Raw genomic sequence first — 12,674 nt, 5'->3', positions numbered from 1 at the left:
ATCAGCTCTAATGCGTCTTTTGGAGCAAAAATTAATATAAGACCTGGTATTATATTATATTATACCAGGTCTTATAGTAAAATAAGACCCAGTATTATATGATATTATATGATATTATGTGATATTATATTAAACTATATTATATAAGACCCGGTCTTATATTATGGTAAAATAAGACCAGATCTTATATTAATTTTTGCTCCAACAGACGCATTAGAGATGATTGTCTGGCTAGCTCTTATTTTCTGGGAAACAGGATATAGATTGTAATTATGTCCTACTTCCAGGCAACCGAGACCATAGTAAGCATAGGCATAGAAAACCTAAAATAATCCCGGCAGGATAGCACTTCCTACTTACTTCTCCAGCTAGTCCTGGGTGTCTCCATCCCTTACCCAGCCCACTTTCTTCAATGTGTCACAGTGTATCACCTGAGTTACAGCAGAGTGTGTGAAGAGAGAGGGTGATCAGCTACAAGGAAGGCTGCAGTAAAATCATGAGGCCTTGTACACGGTGTGTGTACTTCTCTGGGCCACTAGAAACCATTCAACAACTTTTAACAGAAAAGTGGCTTGATAGGATCTGGTACTTGGGGGATAGTAATATTGAGTAGGAATAAGAATAAAGCGGGGGCAAATAAGAGTGAAAACAGAGATATAAAAAGGTGAAACTGACAGGATCTGGCCAATGATTAGAAATAAATGGGAGCAATTTAAGCTCCTTCATAAAATAGGAACTTTCAATCACCTTCATAAAGTCTTGGTTATAACCAAGTGCATAATAAAGTTTCTGCTATTCACTGAACTATACACGTAAAAACAGTTAAGATGGTAAATTTTGTTGTGTGTATTATCGTAATTAAAAAAAAAAAAACACTTCTGCTATTCAGCAGGGCCAGCTATCTATGATCATAAGTGGATCTGGAGACCTTGAGAGCTCTGAATCACTACCAAAAGCTAGGATAGGAAATATAAATAGAAAAGGGCTGATTCTTTGGCCCTTTGACCCTCACCTGTGGGAAGTAGGGTGAGCAAGAGCAGCAGAGAGTTAGGAAAATGAGGAGAATACAGTTCCACAGAAGCCAAGAAGAGGAGAGTTTCAAGAATAAGGGTAAAAAAACAAACATAAAAGTAAAAAATAATGAATTAGAAAAACTAATTTATTTTTTAGAAAGGTCAAGTATCTTTGAAATAAACTTATAAAGCAGAAACACCTGTGGAATATCATCATTATTTGCAAATATGATTATCTACCCTAGAAAACCTAACCACTAAAAACTATTTAGAATTATAATAAAGTTCTGCAAGGCATTTAAATTTAAAACTATTTATACAAAAACCAGTAACTTCCTTTATACCAAAATGATCCATTTAAAAGCATAATGGTAAAATTCCATTACATAAATTTTATAATTTATCTAAAAAAGTATTTAAGAATAAACATGACAAAAAATATGCTAAAACCGCATGAATAAAAATTATTAATTTTGCTGAAAGATATAAAAGAAAGAGTCAACTGGGGCCGGCCCAGTGGCTCAGGCGGTTAGAGCTCCATGCTCCTAACTCCGAAGGCTGCCTGTTTGATTCCCACATGGGCCAGTGGGCTCTCAACCACAAGGTTGCTGGTTCAACTCCTCGAGTCCCGCAAGGGATGGTGGGCTCTGCCCCCTGCAACTAAGATTGAACACGGCACCTTGAGCTGAGCTGCCTCCTGGATGGCTCAGTTGGTTGGAGCACGGGCTCTCAACCACAAGGTTGCAGGTTACACGCCTGCAAGGGATGATGGGCTGCACCTCCTGCAACTAGCAACGGCAACTGGACCTGGAGCTGAGCTGCACCCTCCACAACTATGATTGAAAGAACAACAACTTGACTTGGAAAAAATCCTGGAAGTACACACTGTTCCTCAGTAAAGTCCTGTTCCCCTTCCCCAATAAAATCTTTAAAAAAAAAAAACAAAAAAACAAAAAACCCTGAAACACTGCTGGCAGAATCAACATATAGACTGAGTGAGCAAAAGAATTGAGAATAATATGGCTTATGTTATAAAGCCAGCATTAAATTGACGATAAAAGCAGAATTATTAGTAAATTGTGCTGAGGCAAATGGTTGACTATTTGGCAGGGAAATTACATTTCATTTTATGCCATGCTCCAAAATAAAATGGATTTAAGACTTAAATGTAGAAAATATATTCTTGTTTTACTTTGCATTTCTTTGCTTATCACCTATCCACATTTCTTGGTTGAATTTCTTTATATCAACTCATAAAAGAATTATTTTTACAATTAGATTTCTTCATTTATTATGTAGTATGTGCAATATGAAGAAAACATCCTATTTAGCTTCTAAACAAGTCATATTACTTTTACTCTCCAAAACATCCACTGCTGGTTCTCAAACTCAAGACCCTACTACATAACAGAGCTCTCATCTGAGAATCGGTAAACTTTCTTTCTCTACACAGATCCACCACTGACTAGACCTTTGACAATTCATTTCTCTGTAACAATATTTCGTAATAAAAAGTGAAAATAATAATCCTTTGCCTCTTTTCCAGGCCATAGTATATGAACATTAGAAATGATTTCTAAAGCCCTTAAGGAAGTTTCCTTATTTAAAAATGCTGTGTAATCCTCCTCATAGCATTTTGGCTGTTGTTGTTTAAACAGGTGGTAATACATTCATAGTGACACCATCTGCATTTCTTTCTACAAAAGACTGTTTCAGGGAGGATCTGAAACAGAGCACAGACCAGAAACACATTAGTACCTGATGAGAATCTGACTTGACTCTCCCAACTGCACTTCCCCTTTATTTCTTAGTTCCTGCTTTGTATTACCTTCCCAAATTCTCCCAGCCCTTAGTTTGCTATTGAAGTTTAACAAGTGTTCATTGTTTAACACTTCTCCCTTGAGTTCTTCATGGGAAAGTTGCTCTTTATATATTAAAAAAAACAAACAGGAAATGGAACTTCTAAATTTGACAAGAACTTTTGTGTTTTCAAGGTAGGTGGTATCCCAATGTTAAATGGGCCAGTCCATCAAAAGCTTGGTGCCTTTATTGCCCCCACCCACCCCTGAACACTGCAAATATATAAAATAATTTTTAAACATCCAATCTCATGAGAAAATAACGTTCTCTATCTCTTGGTAGCAATTTATTAAAAGAGACTAGTTCTAGTTTGGAGATACTCAAAGAAAATGTAGCCAACCCGAAAGGACAAAGTATTATTCTACATAAGGTATCAAGCCTGCTGTTCACAATCCAGGTTAAGTTTACCCTACACTCTAAAATGGGACAGAATGTGCTTGACACCTTTGCAACCTGAGCAGTAACTTCACTCTCCTCTTCTTTCCTAATTATTGGAACTCTGTTGCCTTTCCTTCTTGCTCTAGCAGGAGGTTCAATGCCAGAGCAAAGAGGTAGTCTGAAAGGTCAAGAGCCAGCCTTCTCTCCTCTCCCACAAGGTCTGGCCAGACATAAGGAAGAAGCTCCCTGGCCCAAAAATGGCTAACTATGTGAATGCTCTAGACTCCGGGATAGGCAGCACTCTGGTCCTTGCAGGTGTGGCTGCTCCTCCTATTGGAACAGAAGATCCAAAACTCTGCTCTAGACTCTAACTAAAGTAGAAACAAATACCGTGTTTCCCCAAAAATAAGACGAGCCGGACAATCAGCTCTAATACATCTTTTGGAGCAAAAATTAATATAGGACCCGGTCTTATTTTACTATAATAGAAGACCGGGTTTTATATAGTATAATATATATAATATAATACCAGGTCTTATTTTACTATAAGACCGGGTATAATATATAATATAATATAATGTAATGTAATATAATATAATTATAATATAACATAATACCAGGTCTTATATTAATTTTTGCTGCAAAAGACGCTGAGTGTCCGGCTAGGTCTTATTTTGGGAGAAACACGATATAGGGGACCTCCAAATGACTTGGTTCCAAACTACACGAACACGTCACACAGGGAAATGAGTCCTTCATACGTTAGGCCTAGTTTACAGAGCAATACACTGGGAATAGATGATCAGAGTAATACATTGGGGATGGAGCCAAAGCCCCAGCTGGTTATATGGATTACCGGGTCTTGACCTCCTCTATATGGTCATGGGCACCTCAGTGGAGAGGGGGACCCATTAAGGGCAGATTTAGATTCTCTTAGATCGATGGCAAAATACCTCAATTCCCTTCCTGAATTTCACACCAACATCAGCTTCCAGTGCACAGCACTAAAATTCCAAAAGAAACGTCTAAGCCCAAGGACATTCTATCCAATCAAGTAAAACAGTCAGCATTACAAGGAAAATAAAAATATTCTGAAAACAATATTTGCTTTTGAAATACCAGTAGAAATGATATCTGTTTGTGCTAATTATAATTTATGAAAAAGTCTAAAAGGAAAAATACAAACATTTTAACAATTTTGCTAAGAAAATGTGATAATAGTAATTTTTCCTGTTTTTCTACACTTTCTATAATACTGGTTTTGTCACCTTAATCCTAATAATATCAATAATACTAGTGCTAATAATAATGCTAAGTAAAGCACCAGGCAACAACCACCACTGAGGAGTAAGAGAAAAATCCCAGAGGAGAGAGAGCCGGAAAAATTAACCCCCCAATTCTGTGTCTAAACCCCACTCAAATCTAGACTGACCTCTGAACCATGCGCAAGTGGGACAAACTCAAAGCAACACAGCAAAGGCTTAAAGAGCTGCTGAGATTTAGTTGAACATAATCTCCAACCACAGAGTGAGATAGAGTTTATAGTACATCTAACCTGATGAATTGCCTGCTAAATGAAAAAATATCAACATTCTTCACAGGAATATAACAGAACCCAGACTCTACACAACAAAACATTCACGATATCCAGGATATAACAAAAAAATACTAGGCACAAAATGTTCCAGGAAAATCTGACCCATTCTCAAGGGCAAAGAAAATAGATGCCAGTCCCAGAGATGACCTAAATGTTAAATTGATAAACAAGGACTTTAAGGCAGCTAATCTAACTATGCTCAATGAAGTAAAAGAAAATATGCTAAAGATGACTCAAAAGAAAATCTTAACAGAAAAATAAAAATAAATAGAAATTTTATATCTGAAAAATATGATATTTTCAATAAAAATTTGACTAGCAGAATGGAGATGTCAGTGAATTGGAAGCTAAATCAACAGAAATTATCCAATATTTAAAAAAGAGAAAGAAAAGCTTAAAAAAAAACAGCCTCAGAATCCTGTAAGACAATATCAAAATCTCTAACATATCTGTAACCAGTATCCAAAAAGGCAAAGGGAGAATGGGGTGGGAAAATATATTTGAAGGAATGATGTCTGAGAACATCCCAAATTTGGAGAAATACATAAATTTATAGATTCAAGAAGCTCAGTACATTCCAAGTAGGGTAAATTCAAAGAAAACCACATGTCAGCTGCTGGAAACCAAAGACAGAGATAAAATACTGAAAGCAAACGGAGAAAAACAACACATGATTTATAGGGAAAACATTTACAACGTCCAGGATATAATCGAAATGACCAAGGACTTCCCTTCAAATACCAAAAGACAGTGAAACAGGATTTGTAACATGCTAAAACCGTAGCTATACTGTTCAAGAATAAAAGAGAGAGAGAACAAAAATCACCAATAGGAATGAAGAAGAGATTTTCACTACAGATCTGAAAGATAGTTAAGGATAATAAGAGAATATGACAAACAAGTTCATGCCAACAAATTCAACAATTTAGATGAAATGAGCAAATCTCTGAAAACTGAAATTTATCAAAATTAACATAAAAAACAGAAAATCTTAATATTCCGATGCTAAATAAACTTACTACTCATTGCCAAAAATCTTATGACAAAGAAATTTCCAGGCCCAGATGATTCTCTCACTCAACAAAGGTATAACACCCATCTTACACAAATGTTTTCAGAAAATGGAGGAGGAAGGAATTCATTTTCTGAGCCTTTCATAATCCTAATACCAAACCTAACAAAGGCATTTTTAAAAAAAGGAAAATACTTACAAATATCCCGCATGAACACAGATGCAAAAATCTTTAATAAAATATTAGCACATGAAATCCAAAAGTATATTTGAAAAAGGATAATATATCCTGATCATATAGAGTTTATCCCAGGGCTGAAAAATTGATTTAACATTTGAAAATCAATTGAATTCACAATATTAACAATATAGGAGGATAAAAATGATCATTTCGATAGTAGAAAACCATTTAATAAAATCCAACACCCATGCATGATAAAAGTAAATAAACAACTTTGGGCAAACTATGAATCAATCATAGGGAACATGACTGGATGAGGGAACATCCTCAATCTGAGTAAGAGAATTTACGAAAACCTTACAGCTGACATTGTATGTTTGCTTTCCCCCTAAAACTGAAAAATAGACAAAATACCTCAACTCTTACCATATCTATTCAACACTGTACTGGAGGCTCTAGCCATTACCATATGGTGAGGAAACGAATAAAAGGAATGCAGATACAAAAGGAAAAAGGAAAACTGTCCCTATTAACAGATATATGGTTTTATTAGGTTGGTGCAAAAGTAATTGCGGTTTAAAAGGTTAGAAAGAACTGCAAAAACCGCAATTACTTTTGCACCAATCCTAATGACTCTATTGAACAATTACTAGTGCTAATGAGTGACTTGTCAAAGTTGTATGACACAATATGTTAACATACAAATTTGTATGTTAACATACTGTATTTTTATATATTAGCACCAATTAATTGGAAAATAATACCCCCCAAATAAAGTAACTAGAAATTAATCTAACAAATGATGTCCAAATCCTCTACACTGAACATTACAAAACGGTGCTAAGAGAAATTAAAGACCTACAAAATTTTACGAACCATGTTTGTAAACTGGAAGATTCCATATTGTTAAATATGGCAATTCTCCGTAAATACATCTATAGATTCCAATCAAAATTCAAACAGGCTTTTTTATAGAAATTATAAACTGATTCTAAAATGTATACATAAATTCAAATGACTTAAAATAGCTAAAGTGATTTTTAAAAAGAAAAAGCTGGAGGACTTACACTACCCGATTTCAAAACTTACTATAAATCGACAGTAATCAAGACAAAAGTCTGGCAAATCATTGTGCTGAGTAAAGGAAACCAGACACAAGAAAGTATGTATTATATGTTTCCATTAATATAAACTTCTAGAAAATGATACCTATGCTATGGTGTCACACAGCAGATCAGTAGTTGGCTGGGGGCGGTAGAAGAGGAGAACAGGGATGGAGAGCAAAGTGGGCAGAGGAATGAAAAAGCTGTTATTTTGTTTACAGTAATTGTTTCAGTATGTGTATACATCCGTCAAAACTCATCAAATTGTGCACCTGCACATGATACAAGCCGAACGTTCTGTGCAGTTTATACCTCTATAAAGTTGCAAGTAGGAAAAAAAACAATTTGTTAAACTTTTATGCATGTTAACACTAAAAGAACGATTGGACGCCTTTAAACTCCTGCAGTGGTAGTCTGCAATAATTGCAACATAGATCTGTGGCCTTCAATACTATGCAAATACTTCTTGCATTGAGCTTAGTGTCCCACTACACACCAGAGTTTTAGGGCCATACTCAAGAAAACAGTTCCCAATTTTGAAATTAGACACATTGACCTCAGTGGGGGCGGGGGTTCACCTCATGATGTTTAAGGTTTGCCTAAAACAACCTGCGCCTTTCAAAGAATAGCAGAAAAAGTCAGGGAGTTGGAAATTAAATTCTCCCCACTGTGACCTTTCACTCCCCCCACAGCCCCTCTGATCCCTACTCCTCTTTTGCCTTCCAAACCCCTTCTGCTTTCCCCACAGTCCGGCCGTCACATCTACCTGTTTTTCCTTTCACTAGGTTTTCACTACTCCCAGTTCCTCCTCAACTTGTGCTCTCCAAGACCAACCCCGACAACAGCCCAGCCCCTACTCCAGCCCCAATCCCTTCTCCAACCCCAAATCCATTTCTCGCCCTGATTTTCGCGAGGATTGGAGTGGATTTAGAGGAGCGAAACAGAGACCATTGCTCCGCCCAAATACCGCAGCCTCACCTTCCTACAGCCTGCCATACGAAGTCACCCGCGCACCAGTCTGCGTCTTCCTTCACCCCGCCTCCGGCGACGCCTCTGCTCCCAGCCACGTGGCGTGGAGGTTGGCACCGCTGCCGCCCGGCGGCTCCAACCGGCCTTTCGGGGGCAGAACCGCCTGGTGGGCTCCTACTGCTTAATGAGAAGGAAGAGCGCGCTCCGTCGCCCCAGCAACAAGCCGCACTTCTCCTCCCCCCCGCGCCCGGCCCTTCCCCGCAGATCCCTCCGCGCCGTGGGCGCCCACCCTGCGCGTTTCTGGCTGGAGGAACCAGCTTCAGCGCGGCCTCGGAGTCGGATTCCCTGGGGTGAAGACGCTGGTTCCAAAGACACCTGGACTGAAATCTTCTTGATCCGCCGATTTTGCCCATTTTAACCAACTGTTTTCTTGGCACTCTTGTTCTTTCTTACATTTAAACGAATAAGGCTGGACCACGCACGAGATTTAAAACTTTTCTTAAATAAAAAACAACTATATGTCTGCACTATGTGCCAGTTAAGAGTACATTCCAGGACGTATTTTCCATGCTCTGCACCTGGAGCCCAACTCAGTAAAGAGAATCTTGAAATCAAAGGCATGAGATTCAGGAGAGTTCCTATTAAAATAGGGGGTTCACCATATTCAGAGTTTCTGATGTCTAAAATAAGAAGGGTTATAAGAAGCAAAGTTGACTACGCACATACTTTATGATCCAGCAATTCCACTCCCAATAGAAATACACGCACGTATGCACCAAAAAACGTGTACACCAATATTCATAGCAGTTTCATTCACAATAGATAAAAATTGGGAACAACCCAAATGCCCATCGAAAGTAGGATGCATAAATGATTGTGGTATATTCATAAAATGCAATTCTATGCATGAAGGAAATGAGCAAACTTCTGTAACAATGTCGATGAATCGCTCACAAATATAATGTTGAGCTAAGAAGCCAGACACAAGGGAGTACATACTACCGTGTTTCCCGGAAAATAAGACCTAGCCGGACCATCAGCTCTAATGCGTCTTTTGGAGGAAAAATTATATAAGACCGGGTATAATATAATATAATACAATATAACATAATACCAGGTTTTATATTAATTTTTGCTCCAAAAGACGCATTAGTGCTGATGGTCCGACTAGGTCTTATTTTGGAGAAAACAAGCCAGCAAAACCATAGTGCTTATGGATGCATGCTCAGTTGATGATTACAAATAAACGCAAGAAAGTAATAATCATAAGAGTCAAGATAGCCGTCATCTTGGGAGAGGGGAAGGTGATGGTGAGTGGGTGGGCAGTACAGAAGTGATCTTGGGGTGCTACTAGCACTGTACTGTTTTTTAACTTTGATGGTGGCTGTTTGAGGTTTTTCTTTGTGATAAACCAATGTTTTCTGTTTTGTTCATTTTCCTGTGTTGTATTTCACCATTGTTTAAAAGGACAAAAAGAAAAACCAGTTAGATAAAATAGTGTGGATGATAGTTCTTTGCTCAGTGCCTGGCATATGAGAGTGCTCACTGATGGACACACCTCAGTAATGCCACTGATTTAGCATTAGTGAAGACTGAGTTGTTGCCAGAACACAGGTGTGGAGAGAACGGAGCTCTAGACATAACATTATAGAGATGGGGAAGCTGAAGGCCCTCAGGCCCTGGGGAATGTGCATGAACATTTCACATGGGCCCCTTGATCACTGGACCTACTTCAAGTGTCTGCTTGTGTTAACACAATTCACCATTAGCAAAAGTCTCAATCCCTGGTTTATAGCAAAGGTCAGTTTACCAAAGGTCAAAAAAAACTTGGATACTATCAATACCGTGTTTCCCCAAAAATAAGACCTAGCCGGACAATCAGCTCTAACGCGTCTTTTGGAGCAAAAATTAATATAAGACCCGGTATTATATTATATTATATAAGACCGGGTCTTATATAATATAATAGTATTATGTAAGACCCGGTCTTGTATTAATTTTTGCTCCAAAAGACACGTTAGAGCTGATTGTCCGGCTAGGTCTTATTTTCGGGGAAACAGGATATGTGGTTTAGAAATCAAGTACTTCAACAATGATATCAAATGCAAATTAGCAAGTTAAAGTGGTAAAATAAAAGCAACTATACTCAGAGTTGACTCCCCTGCTGGACCTCAAGGCAAGCCTTGCCTGAAGAAAGCAGCCACCATAGAAACCGTGGAGCCTTTACAGCTGCACTCCAAGATGGTGACAGGGAAGGAGTAGAGCCTTTCCATGAGTTACAGTATGAGGATGACACTGGAAAGAATTGAAGACATCGTATTTCACTTCCATGAGTCTTCATTCCTCTCCTCATCAGCTTCCCTCAGGAAACCAATGGTATGCTCAAAGGGGGGACTGGACAGAGAGTAATCAGAGAACTATTTACATGGGTATGGGTCAGGCTAAAAGGAGCTAACATTCAAGGTCTAGCAACAACTGGGTGGTATTACCACCCTTGGTCTGAAGTGGGGGCAAGAGTGAAAAAGGAGGTGTTAGCAGAGCCAGGTAAGAGCTGAAGCAGGGAAGAGGGGCCAGGCCATCTGACAGGAGCTATAGATTCAGAGAGGCATGAAAGGACACAGCCACAGTGATGTGGGGAGAAAGCAGGAGGAATAAGTACTCCTACTGTTCTGTCCTTCTGGCGGCTTCCATTCCTGCACCATTGCCCCACTGGCCAAACCCAGGTGGACGTCCAAAGGCAAGGAAAACTAGGCCCATAGAAATTGGCCTCTGGGGCAGAGAATAGGGCAGAGGAAGGAGCTCAGGAGAATAACAGAGACTAACCAACCAAGTTCACTCCTCAGTTTCCTGTACTGCTTCAATCTGCAGAAACTAATGTACTGAGACAGATTCCCTGCTTTAAGTTCCTCCCCTGGCATTGCTTTTCCCCAACCTGCTCACCCTACTGTCCCCATAGTGACCTAACATATGCCAGACTTCCCTCTGGGCCCCTAAACTCTGATGTGATTCTAGCATCTGAGTTTATGGATTTCAGGAATGGACCTCTGAGAAATCAGCCATCACCCTTCCCTGGGGTGCCTCAGAAGTCTGGCGCCCAGGCCTGATCTCAGGAGTTTTAAGGTAAGATAAAAATAGCAAGCACTGAGCAGAAAGAAAACTGTGTTAGTAAAACTACCCATTTGAAAAGACAAGACACAAATAACACGAAATTGCCTGGTCCAAAGTAGGTATACCTGAGAATTAAGGATTTATTTTTCTTGGAGGTAGTGGCTGGTATTTAGCATTCCAGTTACACTTTACACTTTGAAAGGGCTTTGCTTAGTGTTCCCCAAGTATGGTAACACACCAGAGACTTTGCTGAGTTTGAGGTCAGAACCATTCCTTTTCTAAAGGTAGACATGTAAGACTGTTAGATGTGCTTTGTAGCCTAAACATTGAGCTTAGAGAACCAATGCCGGGTTTATCCTTAGAAAAACTAACAGCTCTCCTAAGTAAGCTGTAAAAACAGAAGCTGCATTTAGCCAGAGATCACTTGCTGCCTGAGACTCCTATGTATCAGCCCACTTTCCCCAAATGCACCTCCCCCAACGCCAATCAATCCAAGGAAAAACAGCAAGCTTTGAAGCTATGTTGTTTTTTTGTTCTCCAGGGATGGAAATATTTTATCTGTCTAGTTCTGATTACTAAGAGAAGCAGAATTCAAAAACTTGTCAGAGCCTTGTACACAGAACCTTTTTAGCCCATCCCAACCCTGCTTGAAATTTGTGGGTCCTTGTTCATGTAAGCCCAGAGATTCACCCCCAAACTCCAGCTCTTCCAAAACTCCATCTCTTCCAAGCCTCCTCAGTAGGAGGGGTTAGTCAACTCATGAATCTTCACCTCAGCAGATGGATCTGTATCTGGCGAACCCCTTTTGTGGTTTGGTCTTTTCATGTACTATATTGTTTGTCTTAGTTAAGCCTTGGCACCTCACTAAGTTTTCTCATACATGCAAGGTAATATTTAGGGTCTTTAATATTTAAAGGATCCACCATAAGCCCAACATGCTTGCTTCATTTCAGATGGACTTAGAAACTTTTTTAGGGAATCTATACCAAATAATTCTAAAAGACAGCAACTAAATCTTCCTTGCAGTTATAACATCTTGGCTTTTGAGGATTTTAGAAAATGTTTTAAGTGTTACTTCTCCAAATGAGTCCTAAGTGGTTCCATCTATGAGAAGGGAAGTGGAGAAGGGGGTCTGAGGGAGAACGGAGAAAGTGTCTAGGTGACGCAGGGATCCTGCTTTCTCATCTCAGTGCTCCCCAAGTTCAAATGCTGGGAGTGGAATGGTCTCCTGGAAGCCCAGATGTACTGCTTTCACCTCTCCCACAAGGATGCTTCCTGAATCCATGCCCCAGATCTTGCCTGAGGTCACCATAGCCAGGGCAATGGTGCAGGTCCACCTAGTGTGCCTGGGCCCAGGAGACCATTTTGGGGTCTCTGGGGAGACATACACATACACACACACACACACACACACACACACACACAGGCTCCTGAAGCCAGAACTCCCTCCTCT

General features: G+C 39.3%; 1 protein-coding gene across 1 annotated transcript in view; it reads right to left on the bottom strand.

Annotated features, from left to right (window-relative positions):
• The window catches only part of LOC117023209 (uncharacterized), a 171,719-nt gene that overhangs the window by 150,139 nt on the left and 8,906 nt on the right, over window positions 1-12,674 (bottom strand). The window lies entirely within an intron of this gene.

This window comes from Rhinolophus ferrumequinum, chromosome 6 (assembly GCF_004115265.2).
Source record: "Rhinolophus ferrumequinum isolate MPI-CBG mRhiFer1 chromosome 6, mRhiFer1_v1.p, whole genome shotgun sequence".
In the NCBI taxonomy this organism is placed as follows: domain Eukaryota; kingdom Metazoa; phylum Chordata; class Mammalia; order Chiroptera; family Rhinolophidae; genus Rhinolophus; species Rhinolophus ferrumequinum.
Note: the sequence above shows the minus strand (reverse complement) of the source record. Positions and strands in the feature narration are given on the sequence as shown.